Source organism: Lepidothrix coronata, unplaced genomic scaffold (assembly GCF_001604755.1).
Source record: "Lepidothrix coronata isolate B3197 unplaced genomic scaffold, Lepidothrix_coronata-1.0 Scaffold48, whole genome shotgun sequence".
Lineage (NCBI taxonomy): Eukaryota > Metazoa > Chordata > Aves > Passeriformes > Pipridae > Lepidothrix > Lepidothrix coronata.
The window spans coordinates 1,933,564-1,952,477 of record NW_016690228.1 but is presented as its reverse complement, the minus strand read 5'-3'; positions in this window follow the sequence as shown (position 1 = coordinate 1,952,477).

The window sequence follows — 18,914 nt, the reverse complement described above, 5'->3', positions numbered from 1 at the left end:
TTATTACAGGCACTTGTAAGATAGCTAGTTAGCCCTTATTTTAAGAGATTTTTTTCCCCCTTTCTTTTCTTGTATGAGTGAAAGGAAGATTGAATCAATCATTAATGAAACCTGGCCAGAACAACAGAGAGTCAAGTAACTATTGAATAAATACTGGTTTCAGAATAGAATTCAGTATCATAAAATGTATCTTTTAAATGAAAATTTAAAGAAAGGTTGTGGAATTCCCCGCACTGGAGATATTCAAGAACCATTTGGATGCAATCCTGTGCCTTGTGCTCTAGGATGATCCTGTTTGAGCAGGCAGGTTGGACCATATGACCCACTGTGATCCTTTCCAAGTGGAGCCATTCTGTGATTCTGTGATTCTGTGAACATGACACACCCTCCCAAAAGGAAATGTGAGTTGTTCTAATACAGCTCTGAAATACACACTTGACATTAAAAAAATAACAGACAAGACTTCATATTTGAGAACCTTTAGAACATTGTATGGCATTTATATACAAAACCTCCCTTCATTTATAGTTCAGGTAGATTGCACACAGGTGAGAAACTTCCAGAAAGACTATTGAAGAGCACCAGCTGCTCTACATAGATTTCAGATATCTTATTGTAAAGATTTAGTACACAGTGTGTGCAAGGAGGAGCTTTGAACCTGGGAATAAGCCCTTTTACTTGCAGAAGCGAGATGTCCTTGGCAGATGTCTTATCAGAAACCACCGGATATTTCTATCCATTTTCTTCAGCTTATGAGGAGAGGGGACTTCAGCCCCGTCAAGCTCTGAATGCTGTGTCAGCCTGTCCTTGGCTGAAGAGGAAGCTGGAGCTAGGAGAAGTGATGGATGGGCTCCCTTCACATTCAACCTCAAGGCAAGTGTTTCCGAGAGAAGTGTGGTGGAAGATGACATGAAGAAGAAAAAAGTTGGAAACTGCCTCATAATTTTGCTGACAAATCAAGAAACCTATTAAAGAGTTAAGAAGAGCTGAGGGAAGTATTGCTCCACAGGGACTTTGTACAACTGGAGTGGAATTGTCCATTTCTGAAGATGGCTCTTATTCCTCCAAGCCATGCTGGTGTCTGAGGGGAGGGCCTTTGAGCAGTTTACATCTACAGAGTCCACCTAAAACCAAAGGTTGTAGCACTTCCTTATAAATTGTTTACAAAAATTATTCCACCTGCCACAGCAATGCAAAAAGCAAAGAGCTGCAGCTGAATTTATATTACGCATGCAACTTTTTCATATCTGAACAGATCTTTATGCAAAATGTTTATCAAAAGCAGACTTAACTACTGGCTACATCACAAAAAGTGTTTATTACCCCAACTGGTGTGGATCAGAGTGACTGATTATATCCAAGTAGGAATCTGCACATTATTGATTTAGAAGTAGTTGATGACACTGCTTTGTCATGTGGCTGATGGTATAGTAGAGATTACAATAACAGCATTTTATCAATTAATCAAGATACAGTCATTAAGCTGAAACAGAGGAATAAGCATTCCTGTAATGAGCACAGAAGTGACTTTTCATAGTTGAGCAGAGAAAGCAGTAGTTCCCATAAGACTTACTGCACTTTACAGACACAATTTTCACAATTGCTTCTAAACATAATACATAATAATTCCTAACATGAGCTAAAAGAAAACTTTTGAAACTTTATCCTAAGATAACAACCATATTTTGCATAGAGTTTTTTAATGCAGGTCACTCTAACTTGACAACACAGTGAATAACATTTTTGCAAGTTTTCCATCAGTTAAAATGTTTTGTCTTCTTAAGACAACAACTTCAGGCATCATTCACAAAATATTAACTTGCCTTTCAGTTGAGAAAGACTTTAAAGCTAATGTAGAAAATGACAAACCTTTTTCTGTGGCCACTGATCATTCAAACCATGGATATATAAAACTATTTATGATATACTGTTTATTACTGCATGGTCAACATGGGAATATTCCATAAAGTTCAAGACAACAATGAAACTGTAAGAAATGCCTGTAACTGTGAAGTGTGTACTACAGTCAACTAGCTTGAATTTGGTAATGCATCATCTGTGACAACATTATAACTGTACTGCTAATGAGGACTTTGGGATGTACCTTTCTGTCCACAGATAAATGGAAAAGGATAACAAGTAGTTGCTTCTTGCTAAATACCTTGGTCTACACAATACAGCAAAGCATTCAAAAGATAAATCAACAGATAAACTTGCTCACTGTATATCAATGATTTTGACTTTTTTTTTCTGTAATTCCAAGTTTTAAAACTACTGAAGATCCTGAATTCTGTTGTTATGAAGCTGTCAGGTAGGGTAGCCTGCACCGCAGCTCTTTCCATATCTTGTGATGGAAAGAATATTCAAATGGTTTTCTGTTATGAGAAGTTCCTACAGAATGGTTGAGCTTTCCCCCTTGAAACTTTTAACTTCTTTGAAAATGTTACATTTTGGGAAGAAGCAGACATAGTTTTGGTGGGTTTTATTTCTCTTAATTACTGAATGCTACATGCAACCCTTTCAAAATTAGAATACTCCATATGTGCTGAAGTTTATGAACTCACTGAGAAGTAAAATACAATAGAAACAACATCAGGTATGTTGGTCAAGAATGCCATTCTTATTTAAAAGTATGACATGATGAAGCAGGTAAAATTGGAACTGGAACTAGAAATATAAATTCATATGATTTTCAGTTTGAATTGAGGATCAACAATATCTTAATCTAGTCCCTTTGTTAAAAAAAATTACTTTTTAAGGAAATCATAAGGATTTCTGAAAGGTTGAAACCTGACAAAAGGTTAGATTATAAAAAAATATGAAAAAAAATGTGTGTACTGAACAATTCAATAAGAGGTTTATACATATTTCAGATGTTTTATATCAGAAAATAGGTAACATTCTACCCTAAAATTTTGGTTATTTCGGTTTACTAAACCATATGGCTTAAGAACCACTTCATTATGTCCAGTTTATGCTATACCTAGACTACCTCTTCCAGTTTTGAGGGGATTGTTTCAATGAGCTAGTTTCTTTCTGATTCTTCGATATCCATTTCATAAATTTGTCTACCCTACTCTGACCTTCATTTTTATCATCAGTAAATTTTTCTGTAAGAGACACTAGTTTCTTAATTAGAAATACTGTCTCTAGAGTCAATACTTTTTCAAGAAATCCTATTTGTTTACTTCTCTCTGTAGCATATCCCTGTTAGCTTTTCGTTGCAACTGGGGAAGAAAAAGGAACTTCTGTGCTGACAGATTCCATGCAGTGTACTGACAGTAAATGGGGTGTGAAACATGCAGGCATAAAAGCAAACTAGATGAAAATGGCTTCTAGCCATGTGTATTTATTTTGCTAGCACATGCGTTGAGAAAATGTACATTCATTTCAAATAGCTGTGAAAAAAATCACCTGTTTCTGTGCAACAAACTTTTAATCCTTGTTTACAGCAATTGAGCTTCATCTTTGTCATTAACACTCTCATATAGTTACTGTGGACATCGTAATGCCACACAGCTGCAGCAAGGAGAGGATAGAGGAACATCATTTGTTGTAGGAAATAGTATAAAAACAACAAATAAGATAATTTTCATTTTCTCCATTTCCCCCACTCCTCCTTCCTCTCATACATGTTAGCACGTTCCTTGTCTATATACATAAAGACATTTATATGTATTTCTCAGGAGTAAAAATGAATAAATGAAAGGACCTGAACTCAGACTTCAAATTTTAGTTCCTCCAAAGGAGTCAGAGAGCTACATTCATCTAAAAGCCATACTTCAGTTCTGACTGCTTGGGAAGGAGCCCAGTCCTCTTTGTCGGACCTGAAGAGAATGGTCAAAATGATATGGGGAGGCTTTTCTGCCCACCTCTCTGCAGATGCCACAGGATTCTAGCAAAAGTGGCAAGAAAAGCAGGTAGTACCGTGTAATCATCCTTTATGAGAGGCTTAACTGGATGATAGCCTAATGGCAATAGTTTTTCCATCACATCTTTTACCTGGCAGAACAGCTCTGGTATTAGGCGTCTTCTTTCAGCTGGGCTTTACTTTGTGAGATCCCTGACAGAGAGCAACATTGTCCTCCAAGTCCCTGACAGAGCAAGATCCCCAAGGAGAACTCTAGTACATGCCTGGAGGGAAGTCATTAAGAACTGAGATTTCAAAGCTCTCTTTCCTCGTATAAGGAGTGAGGTATTTTCTATTTGCAGTTGTATGCTTCTTTTTTTTTCCCCCAGCAGAGAAGAAGAAAGAAAATGAGAAATACATTCCCAAAATCTGACAGTAACCATAGCTTGAACTTACTCAGGTTCTCAGAGAAGCACATAGCAGGTCTGTGACTTCACTGCAAGCTAAGGCCAAGTTCTGTCTAACACATGTTTTCCTGTGCAGCTGTGGTTTGAAAAAACCATACCTTGGGATGTATGTTGTTGTTCTCTGTGCGTGCTTACTGAGATCAATTTGAACTGAAATAGTTGTTTCCTTTAAAAGACTCTAGCTAGTTGTATCTCAAACTTATCCCATGGTAACTTAGGAAATACTGCTCGACTGAACAGCAATTAAGGGGTAAGATGAAGGATGACAGTCAAGAGGGTAATGGTATAGGTTAACAACTTGTAGCTGGTGTGAGAAATCCAGTTATTATCCAACAACAGAAATTTAACTATTCTTAACCTCACCCTCAAAAGGAAAACAAGAGTACCTGCCACAGTGTGATTTACCCTTCCCTAAACAAAACAGAAGAATAAAAAAAGGAATATAAAAATTGGCAGAGGAAAAGCAGCTGCTGAGATAAGCACTACCAGCCTCAAAGGAAGAACTGGAAAAATTATAGAAGTGATCAGAACAAAGAACCTTTGACACCTGGACCAGAAAGCTGAATGCACATGCAGCCTGTGGCTTGGTACCCATGTACTGCTTGGCATGCCATGTACCTCGAGTACCCACTGCTCCCTGGACAACAAAGTGGTCAGGTGACATTAAAAAGGACTACTTATCACTGCTTAGTTTTGTACAATTTTGTTTGTTCCCAGTAAGCTTCTCCATTAGACTTGTACCATCTTTACCTTCGCTGCCAACTGTTTGATTACTTGCTGTGTGGGTTTATTCCTCCATCACAGCTGTGGCAGTGAAGCAGAGAAAAAAGGGTGAGGGACCAGGAGAGGAACTGCTTAGGTGAGGGCAGAGTTTCTTTCTAAAAGCAAAAGTTGTAGGTGAGAAAATAGTAATTGTAGGACAGTGTTCAGTCAGTGGAGTGTAGTTGTAAGTGCAAATTAAAGCTCAGAGGAAAGTGTAACTCTGAAAGTGGGCTTGATGCCAATTAAATAGAAATGCAACATGAAACTCTTTGCAGAAGAAACATCAGTTCCACAGCTCTGTCACTAAAGTCTGTTTCCTTCACTAGAAGATGCCTTTCCCATTAAAAAAGCCACAGTCTCATTCTTGTCTCAAAATAACTCATAATTTTCTTCCTTTGGTTATGACTGTTCAGTTCCTTGTCATCGCAGGAAACTGAGTTAAACTGATGAGTTGCTGTTGTAATTTTCTGGAGTCAATTTGAGGTTCATGCAAGACCATCAGGGAGAAATATATAGAGCTCAATGGGGTATTAGCTTTGACCCTGCGTTTTATATCCCCTCTTCTCCACACCTAGCCCAAAATAGTGCAGAAACAAGCCAAGAACACTGCCACTACCTACTACTATTGAACTGATGACTTAGATTTCTCAAGTAATTTACAAATGATAGAAATGTTGTTAGCAGCTCCAAAATCCAGCCTTCAAAATTATCGCTGCCACTCTTGACCATATGTGTCCTAAATATAACTTCTTTTTTTCTATGAGAAGTATGATTAGGAGACTTAGTGAGCCTTATATTTTTAAAATTACGCCACAATTATTTCCCTGTGTTTGCTTCTTTGCAGCTTTTAGAGTTTCCTGTGTCACGAATCCCCATTGCCAGTCTAGGGACTTTGTTAGAACTTTACCTTATAAGACCTTGATTGGAGATTACACCAGGATATACAGCCATGTAGATTAGGAATCGTCTTGTAAACAGACTTCTAGATTATATGTCTGCTAGTTGTCACTGTCTCTACTAACAAAAGAAGGACATTACAGAAAAAAAATAATATCTAGAGGTTACAGTAGATTAGTAACTCAGTCAAGAACACGCTGACACAAGAAACTTCAATCCAATTGTGCGATGTACAGACGTTTCACAATTGGCAAAGAATGTAATTTTTCTGCCACACACAGCACTGCTGAGAACCTGTCTGAAGTACAAAAATATAAAAATATGAAAATCCCAGAAGAGAGTAACACTATTTCCAAGAGCTTTAGAAAACAGACTGATGAGAAACAATTGTCAAAAATTTTGTTTCTTCTATCTAGAATAGAGAGACTTAAAGAAAAAGAGAAACAGAGGTCAAATGCTTTCCACATATTCTAAAATAAACAGTTTCTACCATCAATGGTTTGATTTTGCACCAAGCATAGAATGGAAAGTTCTTTGCCACAAAAGATAAATATTCCAAGTATAAGGGAAAAACACCTTCCAAAGGTGGTTTATTGATATATTGAAACATGGATATTAGGAATATTTTACACTTTCAAAGCAGTGCAAAAGACATGCACTTAACGTTCCCCACAGAAGGGAGATGGCTAAAAGGACTTCTTCAAGACCTCCTAGGATTACTTTCTTTAATTAAGATACTCACATATGTGCACAACAGAAATCCTACACACTCAACTTTCAGAATATCCCACCAAGCTGCCTCAATATGGAAACAGTGTGCCAGTTAAAAAATGTTGCTACCATCACCAGAGGCTCATAGAGATATTTCATTCATCAAATATCTGTTGATATTAGCTGCCAAGTAGACAGCTGTCCTAGTAGTGAAGTCCTCTCTTTCCTGGTTCCTCTCCTATTCCTGGTAATGTTTCATGTTAGTCTAGTACAGATTGTATATAATCACTGTTCTCTCCCCATTTCTACTTATAGCAATTTGCTGTCTTCATAGAATTCAAGCACCTTTTGTTTTATTTTATATTGTATTTAATATATTATCTCTATAAACCATATGTTAATCTGACTTTTACAATGGAACAGCTGCCTTGGATTTAGTGGGATGGTTCAGAGAGCTCTCAAGATCACTTACTCTAAAATCAGTGGAGCAGGTTTGTATTCCTCTGACAGAGCCCCCAGTCAATGTTCAGCAAGCACATACCTACTCATGATGTGTTATGATCCAGGTGTTAAGGGGAAAGCAGGATGGACATTTGAATGGGAAGGTGCTGTTTCAGCAACTGAGACTTTACTGAAACAAAATGCTTTTTAAGCAGGAGGTGTTGATTGCTGCTTCAGTCCCAGCATAGATTTTAACAAAAGATGGGCTCCAAAATTATGTTACATGCACAGTATTTCCCTATCTTAGCCTTCTGACTGAAAACAAGATGAAGTGGAAAAATAATGTGTAATGTACTCCTAATGATTTATCCTGTAAAACTGTGGTACCTGAGTTCAGCTGAGATCCATAGTCATCATCCTAAAACCCTTATCACCTATAGTGTTTGCATACAAATTATATTCCCTCTAATCTCATAAATCCTAATTAGTTTTAACTCTAATGCCTTAGAGTCTCTGATTAAGGAGATCATAGTATCTCACTTTGCTGCAGAATCCCTCAAGAAGCAAAATAGAGCATTTGAAGGATAGTCTGATATAAAATTAATAACCTAAAAGCACCATGTTCAGACCTGATATCTTTAATTAAGAAAATTCCAATTGTCTCCTTTGGAAGTTCCTAAGAAATAATAGGACAGATAAAAGCAAAACATTCACAAAAGGAAAGCAGCCATTTAGCAATTTAGTTCTTATGACTGACTCTAAGAAATACTTGTAGGACAAATGTATTTTATACTGGCGTGGTTTACCAGAGAGAAATCTGGGAGCTTGCATCTGAACTATGCACTTACTGGTTTATAACTGGAAGAATGTTGAAGGGCTTACTGCATTGCTGGTGCAAAATGTTACCTGTAACCTGGGGAACCCCCTTTTCCTAGACTTATTATTTGGTCTTTGTATATCTAATGCTGCCTTAAAAGACACAAAAGCCAATTGCTTCGCATGCTTTACTATTCTTGACACTAAAGATAATGGTCTGCCATACTTTGTGCTCTCTTCCCTTCTGTTTTAGGTTTGTCCTTTATAACCCCCGCCTTTATGGCACGACTATCAATTTGCTTTGTATTTCCTGTCAGTAAAACCTGGTTCTCTTTTTCACATATGTAGACTTGTTCTGTTCCTCAGATAGGCTTTTTGAGTGCTAGCTTGGAAATTCAGTTCGAGCTTCCCTAGGTTAAACTTAGTTCCACTTCATTTGTTGACTGTATATTCCCAAACAGTTTTTGCAGCATTGCAGTGCTCTATCTTCTTACCTCAGAGAGAGACCCATCATGTGTCAACAATAATAGCATCCATTTCCACTAATGTAACTTAAAGCTATACTGCTTGCCTCATCTGTCTGCACTGAGACAAACCCTCCAGAATGACTTTGTGTCCTTGCAGACATGTAGAGTGCCATATACACAAAAAATTATATGTAACAAGTAGAGCTGGTTTTAAAAGTATTCTTTCCATAGGAACTGTTGACCAAAAATTTAAGAACAAATATAGTTGCTTTATTAAAAGCAAACCCTATCATATTTCGATTCCTTAACATCACCTTCCTCACTTACTTGTTTTCCTTTCCTCCCTCTCTCTTTCCTTCTGCTGAAAAGAAGGGAAAAAGAGTGAACAGAAAGCAGTCAAGTGAACAGGGCAAGTCCTCAAATTTTCCTTCTTAAGGGTCTCATTCTCTATTTTCTTCCTTTCACTTCCTCTATCTTTCAGAAGCACACTTTAAAAAGAGAAAGTAAGAAAAAAGAAATTCTGAAACTTTTCTTTCTAATCTTCTCTTTCTCTTATGACTGGGAAGGGGGATAAACCATCAAGATGCACAGAAGAAACGAAGTTAATTTTGATATTTTCAAGGCAATATACTCCAAAATCTTTCCAAATGAAAGCAGTTTATTCAATTCTAATCACGGATATCTGTAAGGTGACAAGACAAAATAAAGTGATTTTCTCTCAAGCAACTTGAGATGTTAGGTTATACCTAAAGTTTTCCTTTGACTTTGATGTTGGTTAAAAATCTTCCCCTTCCAAAGGTGACAGAGAAAGAGCAGCTGTGGACAGTTTAATTACAGCTGAATCGGCAATAATGCCTTCTGCAGAAATCCCCCTGCCTTATACATTCATGGAGATTTTACCCTCTGCTGTCTCTCTTCTCAAATTTAATTTGCCCTCAGCTCTTTGCAACATGACACATCTCCTCAAGGAGTTCGCCTCTGTATTTCAGGGGGATATTTGGCTTCCCTATACTCACAGAAATTGTGTCTGCTCTGCTGAATCAGAAGATGCACAGATCTGTCTGTGAACTGGATTTGTTGTGCATTCAGTGGTTACAGTATGAAAGCTTCCAAAGCCATGGAAGAGTAAGGGTCAACAAAGAGTCCATATTCAGGAGAGCAGGGCAGAAATTTAACCCCACTGCTCTTGGGATGGCTGGCTGACACAGCCACCTGCCTGTTGCCACATCACAAAGTGGGGAATAGCTTGTTAATGGGGCCCCACACAGTGTCTGACATCCTTTTCCCTACGGAACCTGCATCTAAGCCAGACACTCACAATATCAGACAAGCATATGATGAGGACCAGCAGCACAAAACCACCAAGCAATGAACTCTGGCTGTTTACATTCCCCATTGACTGCAGCATTGTTAGTGCTGGGTGATGCAGGTGTCAGGCACAACACACAGTTGGATGGGTGATAGAGGGAGGTTTATGCTGCCAGGCTAAAGCCACAAGTACAGTTTGAGGTCACATCTGCACTTTCCCGCTGGACTTCCCACAGGACGACATCTGCTATCTCCCTGCCAAAACATGGGCATGTGTTCTGTTACCCAGTGTCAGCAAGCTGTGTGGTGATGGCTACATTTCTCCTTATGCAAACAGAGGACTTTATCACTGTAAATGACTACAACCCTAAACCAAGTGTCATGAATTCATTCAACCGCTCTGAAGAATTAGATCTGAGTTTCTCTTTGTCTTCTCACTTGGAGAAAAAAATAGAAAACTAATGCTATTTTTCTAGCTGAAGCAGAAAATGGAACTGAGAAAAATATTTTGGAAGCTGAGAGGTTTTCCTTTTTTGTAATATTATATCAAACCTTCTCAAACCGAAAATGTTACAATGAAAATGTAAAGTATGTGCTTTTGCTTGCCACACTACAAAGAACAGTAATTTTTCCCAGGAGAAGACAACAGCACTCTGAGAACTTTTGCTGTTCTGGATTCAACAGGATTTCAGCTATCTATCTCCTGGCATCAGTGATATATTCAGAAATATATTCCTTTCTATATTCAGAAATCTTTGCTAGAAGGGAAAGAAAAGAGTAAACATCTACACCTCCCATGAGCTGCTGTTAGCACTTGTTGCAAGGAATTAATAAGAAGTGATTTAGTCCCACAGCTTCTATGCTCCAGTCGAGTTGGCTGTGGTTTCCAAGAACCAGGGGGACAGCATGTCTGCAGGGTCAGGTTTTTTACTTACATTTATTTTCAAGATTATTAGTCTCAAGCATTTTTCCAGCAACCTACCTTAGACCACTGACAAGGGAGTATCTTCTGCCCAATAAATACTGTCTGGTTCCAGATGCTAGGGTACAAGATTGGGGTCTAAGGCTGAGCAGGCTGGAGGGGAACAGCCACCCACTAAACCAGACCCTAGGGTAGCATTGCTTGGGAGTGGAGCAGCAGCAGGGAAGTCTGAGGTCTTCTAGGACCTGGTGACAGTCAGAGAAATGGCTGCAATTAACAGCCAGCTCTTCCAAACTGCCTCTACCACAGCTTTGAGCCTCACCTGGACCTGTGATCTGACTAGTCAGTGAGTGGCTTTTCTTCGAGTCAGAATTGGTCAACTGCCCTACAGAAGCAGATACAGAAGCTGGTCCAGTCATCTTTCAGCTGAGCTCTAAAATAAAAACTTCAATAATAGAAATAGAGATTCCATAGCATCTTCCAAAGTGTCCTGGTATTGATCAGTGTCTGCATACTGCATCTTTGGTAGCTTTCTTTTTTATGCATGAATTCCTAACTTAACTTTCTCATAACATGCAAATTGGGGTAATATCTCTTAGGACAGAAGACTACGTCAGTTCCACAAGCAAAGGGTAGAAATTCTTCCAAGCTACTAATTCTAAAGCTGGGCACCGAGAAATATTTTGCATATATATATCCAGTATGTGCAAACATGTTATATATAATATATAGTACTATGCACAAGATGTTGTAAGAAGTAGAATACTAATTTGGTATGTAACTAGGAAATATCAAATTAAGTTTACAATGCTTCATCAAATTCAATATTTGAAGAGATTTTACTCACTTATTAATTAAATTTTTATCCATCCTTTTTGGTAGACTTCAGTTATCTGTTGTCTTTAAGCAAAATGTACATAGTGATGAGACAAAAAAGCATTTCTTTTGTTATCACTGCAATTTACCAGCTTTACCAAAACCTTTTGCTCTCAGATATTATTCTCATTCTTATGCATACCTATGCAGATTATTTTGTAAAGTTTATTCAACAAGGAGGGGTGGGGTTTTTTGAAAAAAAAAAAAAATTCAAAGTATAAAATAAGTCAATCCAACATCCCTTACATTTTTTGATTTCACTAATAAAACATCAGCACCTTGGTTATGACCTTTGTTCTGACTCTGTGTATGATTCAGAGAGTATCCATAACAGCCCACTGGTGTGTAAACAACTTTTAAAAGTTAATGTAGCAAAAACTATGGAAGGATTATATGTTTCCACAGTAAGTGTGCTCTTAACTTTAGGAGGCATTACAATTGTTCAGCATTAAGCAAAGTGTGAAACAGCATAAAGCAGGTAAGAATTATTTTTGTTTTCACCAATACTTGAAGGTCTAAATTATGTTGAGTGCAGCTAATTATAGTATAGTTCTTTGAACAGGGAACAATATATTGGTGCACTGGAGTGCCTCTATTAATTATCAACTCTTGACAGAGGTTTCAAAAGTCTGTTTTTAAAATGTTTCCTAGTTTCTAGTAGAAAAAATTTGTCTTTGTTTCTTACCATTCTATTCCATTTCTCTTTGGCAATAAATTACATTAATTTTCCCCAAGTTGTGTTTGTTTTGCCCATGTTGTTAATTGGTAAGCAATTTCCCTGTCTTTATCCTGATTTTTTACACAGTTTTCTCTCCCTGTCCTGGTCAGGAGGGGAACAGCATTTCACTGCTGGACTTGGGGAAATTGGTATGTAGCCAACAGAATGTCTACTGGAAAGACACTGTCTTCTCTCAAAAGTGTGCAAGGTGATTATCACTGTACATCTGCTCAGAAGCAATTAATCCCTGTAGGTGATGACTAAGGTGATCATGCAAGCACTTGCAAATACAGATGAACCCATCCAGGAACTACATGGAAATAGTCAAGTTCATCATTTATTCTGTGCTCAGCACTCAATTCCCAGCTTACCTCAAAGGCAGAAACTTTGTTTCAGTTCACCCTTTATTCAATAAAAGTTATTTTGCTTTTCTGTCAAGTGCAACAAATTATTTAAGCCTCAACTTTAGTGGAAGGGAAATCTAATTAATTCACAGAGTTATTCTTTTAATTGGATTTGGGTGAATCAACTTTTCTGAAACTCGGAAAAGGGGGGTTATTGGCCTGACTTCACAGATGCTATTCTTACTTACATTTCAGCTAGCACCAGAAGCAAGGATATTTCTCTCCAAGGATGTCAGTCTGAGACAGTGGCATCCACTGCATTTTTATAATTTTACTAACATAAAAATACAAGAAAATTGAATGTTAAAATCAAACTCTCCCCTTCTTTATGCAATTTTAAATTATAAAAATACTAATTTAACTGACACCAAGTTGATCATCAGGCTGTATCTTTAACTGTCAAGGAAAAAAAATCCATTAAAAGGCAAAAGCTTCACATTTTGGTGATGAAATATTCTTGTCAGCTTCATCATGCAGCTGTGGCAATTGATCCACCTGAGCTCAGGCCAGTAGACGACACAGAAGTGATGTCCACAGTAGCGGTGTTTCCTTTGCTGCATTAAGTAAAGCAGACTCAGTCAAATAGTGAAGAACAACCAGACTAGTCTACACTAAAATAACAGTAGGCTCCTTCTGTATTCTGGCAGGATTAGCTAGATGAGGAGATTTACAAAACTATGAGTGAAACAAGTCAAAACCTCTCAATAGCAACCTTCTAATTTAAATCCACTGTGTTTTCAGATGGAATCAGCACTCAACATATCAACAAGATACGCCAGGGGAAGAATTTTTCTTTATCTTTTTTAGTTGCAGTGAATTCTTGAGTCATTAGGAAGCACATAGCTATTATAGTCTCAGTTCCAAACAGAAAGAGCTTCTGGATGGTGCCCTAGTGTAAAAAATGCTTCTGCTTTCTCTCCCCTTTCCCTCCCAGCGCACAGGCAGACAGGAGTGGTCAGTGTGTATTATTAATGCTTGTGTTTACGTACCATGTATAGGCCTCAGCTGAGTTTGGGACCGAGCACATGGTCCCCTGATGGTACCAGGGATGGTATAAAAGCAGAATAGGACACAGTTCTTGACTTCAGAAGTTTCTAAGTCCAATGAGACAAGAAATACTGTAAAAGGAAACAGAATACAGAGAGGTAAAATAATGTCACTCAGGCTACCCGCTGCCAGAGCTGGGAACTGTACTTCTCTTAAAATCATGCAAGACGTTTTTTACATTTGCTTCTACCAGATCAGCAGTAAACAGTGTCTGAGAAAGTCCCTCACAAGTGGGACATTCAGTGCTACCAAAGAGATTATGTATCTGAACTTCTTAAAAACCCGCAAAAACATAAGAAAACCAACTCTACAACAACATAAAGCCCCTCTAACAGCAACACAGATAATACTGAAATTTAGGTAAGACAATGAATTCACATTCTATGGCTGCACTTGTAAACACCAAGGTAGATGTTGACATTTATTTTCTCATATTTATATTCCTAAGAGGAATTATACATTCAGTTTACACAGATTTATTCCCTTAATTGCTTAGCAGCATTTGGTATAATATTAAAAAGGTCAAAAAATGTTTTTAATACCTATTGTGAGGTCCTGAGCCTCTGTGAATTCCAATTAGAAAGTCTTGCCTCTAAAACAAAAAACAGTATAGATGTGAATGCATACAAATGAAATGGCTTCAGAGGTGGGAAAAAGAGGTAAGTGCAGTTTTAAGCCACATGCACAAAAGCACATTTATGTAATTTATGCAAATGCTGTCTTCTCTGGGGGTCAAAATATCCATGCACTGTTGCATCTGAAGTTCTCAGCTGTGACCTTCTCTTTGCCTTTCCTGAACAAAGACCCTGGAGGGAAGGGAGCCTGTGGTTCTGCTCCTACAGAAGTCTGATAAGATCAGCACTTCCAGGCACTGGGACTCATCTAATGTTTTGCATTTACACTTTGTAGTAATGAGAAAATTAGGGGGTTTATTAAATAAAACCTTTCTGCAGAAAGCTTTGCTCTCTTTCAGATGCTTTCAGACTTTGAGGAAAAAACCTTTCTTTTTCTTAAATATATATTCCTTTTTTCCAACAAAATTTCAATACTTTTTAAAGGACTTTTTTTTCCAAACAGTTCTAATAGATATCTTATGCCAATGACTAATTATATAATTGATTATCATTTAAGGTCAGTCTTGTGTAGTCATCTTGTATAGTGCAGGTTAGTTCTGCTGAAATCCAACAAGGTATGGTCAGGCAGCAAATTTTCCAAGATACTGTGAAGTCTGTACCACTGCACAACATTTTCCTCTCTCTGTCCATGCCAGCAACTTAACCTGCAAGGATTAATATATTGAGTCTTATACATCTCCTTCCCTATTCAGATCAGGGCTGCATGCACCACTGGTGATGTGAGTATGGGCAGGAGTGTATTTCCTTTTCAGTCCTAAATTCCTTTGCATATTTCTCATGTGCAAAAGCCCTGAACAGCTTATGAGCTGCCCACTGTGGCTAGATAGGAAATTGCTTCAATCAAACAATTTCCCACTCTGCAATGATGCTATGTACTCTAACTTCAGTGTAGGACTCCTACTGCTAATTTAGCTTAATAAGAACATCTAACATTACAAAATCATTTGGCAACAGCAATGTTAGGATGTCAAGCAGAGTCGTTGCCGTGAGATGAAGAGGAGTTTAATTTTCCAAACCGTGCGATGAATTTTTAGCTGGAAATGCTATAAACTGTGAAGAATTAAATCTGAAAATAAGGATATGGAGTTGTACAAAATACGGCACGTACATTACCAGTATGATATTACACTGACTGTACTGTAGTTTTTATAAATCCTACCTTAATACTGTAATCAGTACATTTATTTTGAATTCAGCTTTTCATCTGATTTTGATGGAGGAAGAAATGTCAGAAATTGGTATTCTCTGTGGTTCCTCAGACCAATATTGTTCTGAACAAGATTCACTCTGACTGTACAAGCAGAAAGTACAGCACGGTTTAAGGTTTTGTTGCCGTGTTCTAGAGTGTCACAGAGCTGGATGCTAGAAATGACAAAAAACAGCTCTCCAGACACTGAGTCTAATTCAGTGCAAAACACTTGCTGTCATCTGTGTATTTTCTAAAATCCTCATTCACAGGGTTCCCTGAGGTGGATTTCTCGGAAAGGGAAGGAGGTAAGACAGTTAAATTGTCTCATTGCTTCAACCTGTTTCTAGCCCACCCTTTTCCTTGCTTAGACTTTGCTACTTCCATTTATTCTGTGTAGAATTCTACAAATGTTTCATGTCTCTGTCATCCCTTCTTTTATACCTCCACTAACCATCAACTGAATTTAATATTTCCTCTTGAGATAAGCTCCTACACTTACTTATTGGTTTGTTTGTTTTTGGGGGTTTTTTTTGAGTCCTGGTATGTTTCGTTTCCACTGTACAATAACACCAAAGTAGTACATGTCTGCAGGAGAATACCACATCTTCTCTCTACACAGCTTCACCAGGTAGGAATGGAAATCAAACAGGACACCCCAACCAAACCAGGGTGAAAAAACTCTACCAGTTCTCAAATCTATATATGACTCCCAATTGCTTTTGTTGTCAGTAAGAGGTGGCTTTGGAGGACCAGCCTTTTACACAGATAAAAAACTAAAGCAGTTTTGTCTAGGCTCTTCATTCCCAACCACTCTATGCTTAGCAAAAAAATACTTACTCTGCATTTGCATCAAACATTCAGTAAGGATAAGCTAGTCAGCACCTCTCTGTTCACAGTAAGTCCTCCTCAGATTGCATCCACTCAACTCATTGTGTCCTGTTTGTGGCATGTTTGCTGCTTTATCACTTATATTTCTTAATGTCTCATGTTCTCTTCAATGCTTCTTCAACAGCAGCATTGTCATCCATACATGGCTTGCAGGGTGGGTCACTGCTTGGCCAATACCACTGTGGGGAGAGGATGGGTGGTACCTATCTTCCCAACAATGCTGTAGCCAAAACCGATCACACCTAAAGGTCTTGCCTCTTCCTAGCCTGGCTTCTGTCTGCTGCTGCTACCTAGAGTGAAGAGACTGGGAATTTTAACCTTCCCTTTAGATTGAAAGGTGTTATCTGTTATTATCAGAGCTCTGTACCTTGGCCAGTCACTGCTGCAGAGAGATTTATTCATCCTAGTGAGAAAAAAAGACTTGTTTTTCAAACCAAAAGAAGATTTTTAAAATTTTACGTAAGACAAAGCTTAAATGATTAAGCTGTTCCAGTGTGGCATGTAAAGTATAGTACCAGATCCAGCACAATATTTTGTAAATAAATCTGGGAAGCAGAGACATAGGACTCCTTGAAATTTCAGATCAGTTGTTAAACACCATTTCTCAAGACCCTTCTGTGGCAGGGAGTACATGCGGTCAGAAAATCAGCACACTGAATGAACAGAGAAGTCAAAGCTAGGGTAGCCTAATGTATAGACTTTTGCAAGGAAAACATATTCAGTAACTTATAAAACATACTGATAGGGCTGAAATCAGGAGGTGTAACAAATACAGATAAGAACATACCACAGGCCAGGCACCTGGGTAGGGCAAAATCTGCCCTGTAAGTCTGCCCAAGCATAGGTTCCTTTATCTTTCCCAGAAGTCAAGAACAATTTAACATTTCCAGGGATACTGGGACAGAAACTAGATGTCAGAATTACACTCAGGGGCAGTCCTACTTTGTTTTGCTCATTTATTTTTATGTATAGGACAGGGTAAGCACCTACAAATATTTCTCTGCCTGGAACAGGAAGGGGATTATTTGCTGGTTCACAGTAATCAGTCACTTGGTCTGCTGAATTGCTTCACATGAAGGTACTGCCCAACCCCTTGTTCCTGTGATCAAGCAGGCATACAGTTAACCCTTAGGAAAATGCCTGTCCGTATACCATGGGGCCTCCAGCTGGACTGTGTGCAAAACTAGACTGCTTGCACTGCCCAAAACCCTGCCCAAGCACATGCAGCTGGAGCAGGGGATGGTTACACCAGTGACTAATGACTGCAGGCTATCAAGTAATCAAGTAAATTCCTACCTCAAATCACAGAATCACACAGGATCACAGAATATGCTGAGTTACAAGGAACCCACAAGAATCATCGAGTCCAACTCCTGGCCCTGCACAGGACAATCCCCAAGACTCACACCAATGCGCCTGAGAGAATTGTACAAACTGTTTGGGAACTTCTACGATTATGCTTTGGGAAATTATGTTCACTTTTTGTCCTGGATATTTATAGGTGTGGAAATACCAATATATCAAGATATATTCTCAGCAAAGAAGATGTTCCCAGAGCATTAACTTTCTTTCAAGTTACAAATCCAGCTTTCTCATGGTCTCTGCTGCACCACAAGGATTGCTTTCTTCACCCTACATGTGCAGCAGGTGATTAATTCAGTTGACAGTGATGCTGAACCATTTCTTTTTTCCCCTCTATCCCATGAGCTGCCACTGACCTACCACTTCCTTCTGCTACCTCTTGCCTACTTGGCCTCCCCAGTTCAACCTTCCGATGTAATCATTGCTATACCCTCTGCAGCTGCCCTGCTCAAAAGTTGCCTATTTTCCACTGATGCTCCCCAGTCCTCCAAACCATTTGCCTTGCTTTATCCCCTTCACCTGTCACCAGCCTCCTCCTCCACCTAACCTTCCCCAAACCTTTTTAGCACAGATAGGGTTAATGATGGAATGAAACAGCTGTGAAATGGGAAGGGCAAAACCTCCTCATTCATTCCTCTTTTCCACCCCTCCCCTCCACTGTTTTTAAGGGGGAAAAAAAATGCAAAAGCAATTTGAAGGACTGAATATGGCTGAAATTACACTGGAAGGGACAATCTGTTCCAGCTCAGAAGATGGTGGGAAGAGACTCCAAGCAAAAGCAAGTTGTCTGTCTCCAACTGTAAAATGGAAGAACAATTGTATTATCTTCCATTTTGTATGCAAGGGTTTGGCAAACCTGTCTGGCTGCTGTATTACCATCAAAACTGAAATGTTAAGACATATGCCCAGCGAGAAATAGCAAAAGTAGAGCACCAAAAAGGATGCGGGGGCTGCAGCAGGAAAGATTTAAAAGGCTACCTATGAATACAACTGGGCTTAAACATATCTGCAAAAGAAAAGGGACATAGCGATTTTCTTATCAATATTTGAAGGGTCTGCACACCAAGGGGAGTTACCTCCTTGAGGGGAAAGCATGCAATTAGGAACAGTGGATGAAATCACAAGGTGAATTTAAACTGCCCATTGTTATGGGT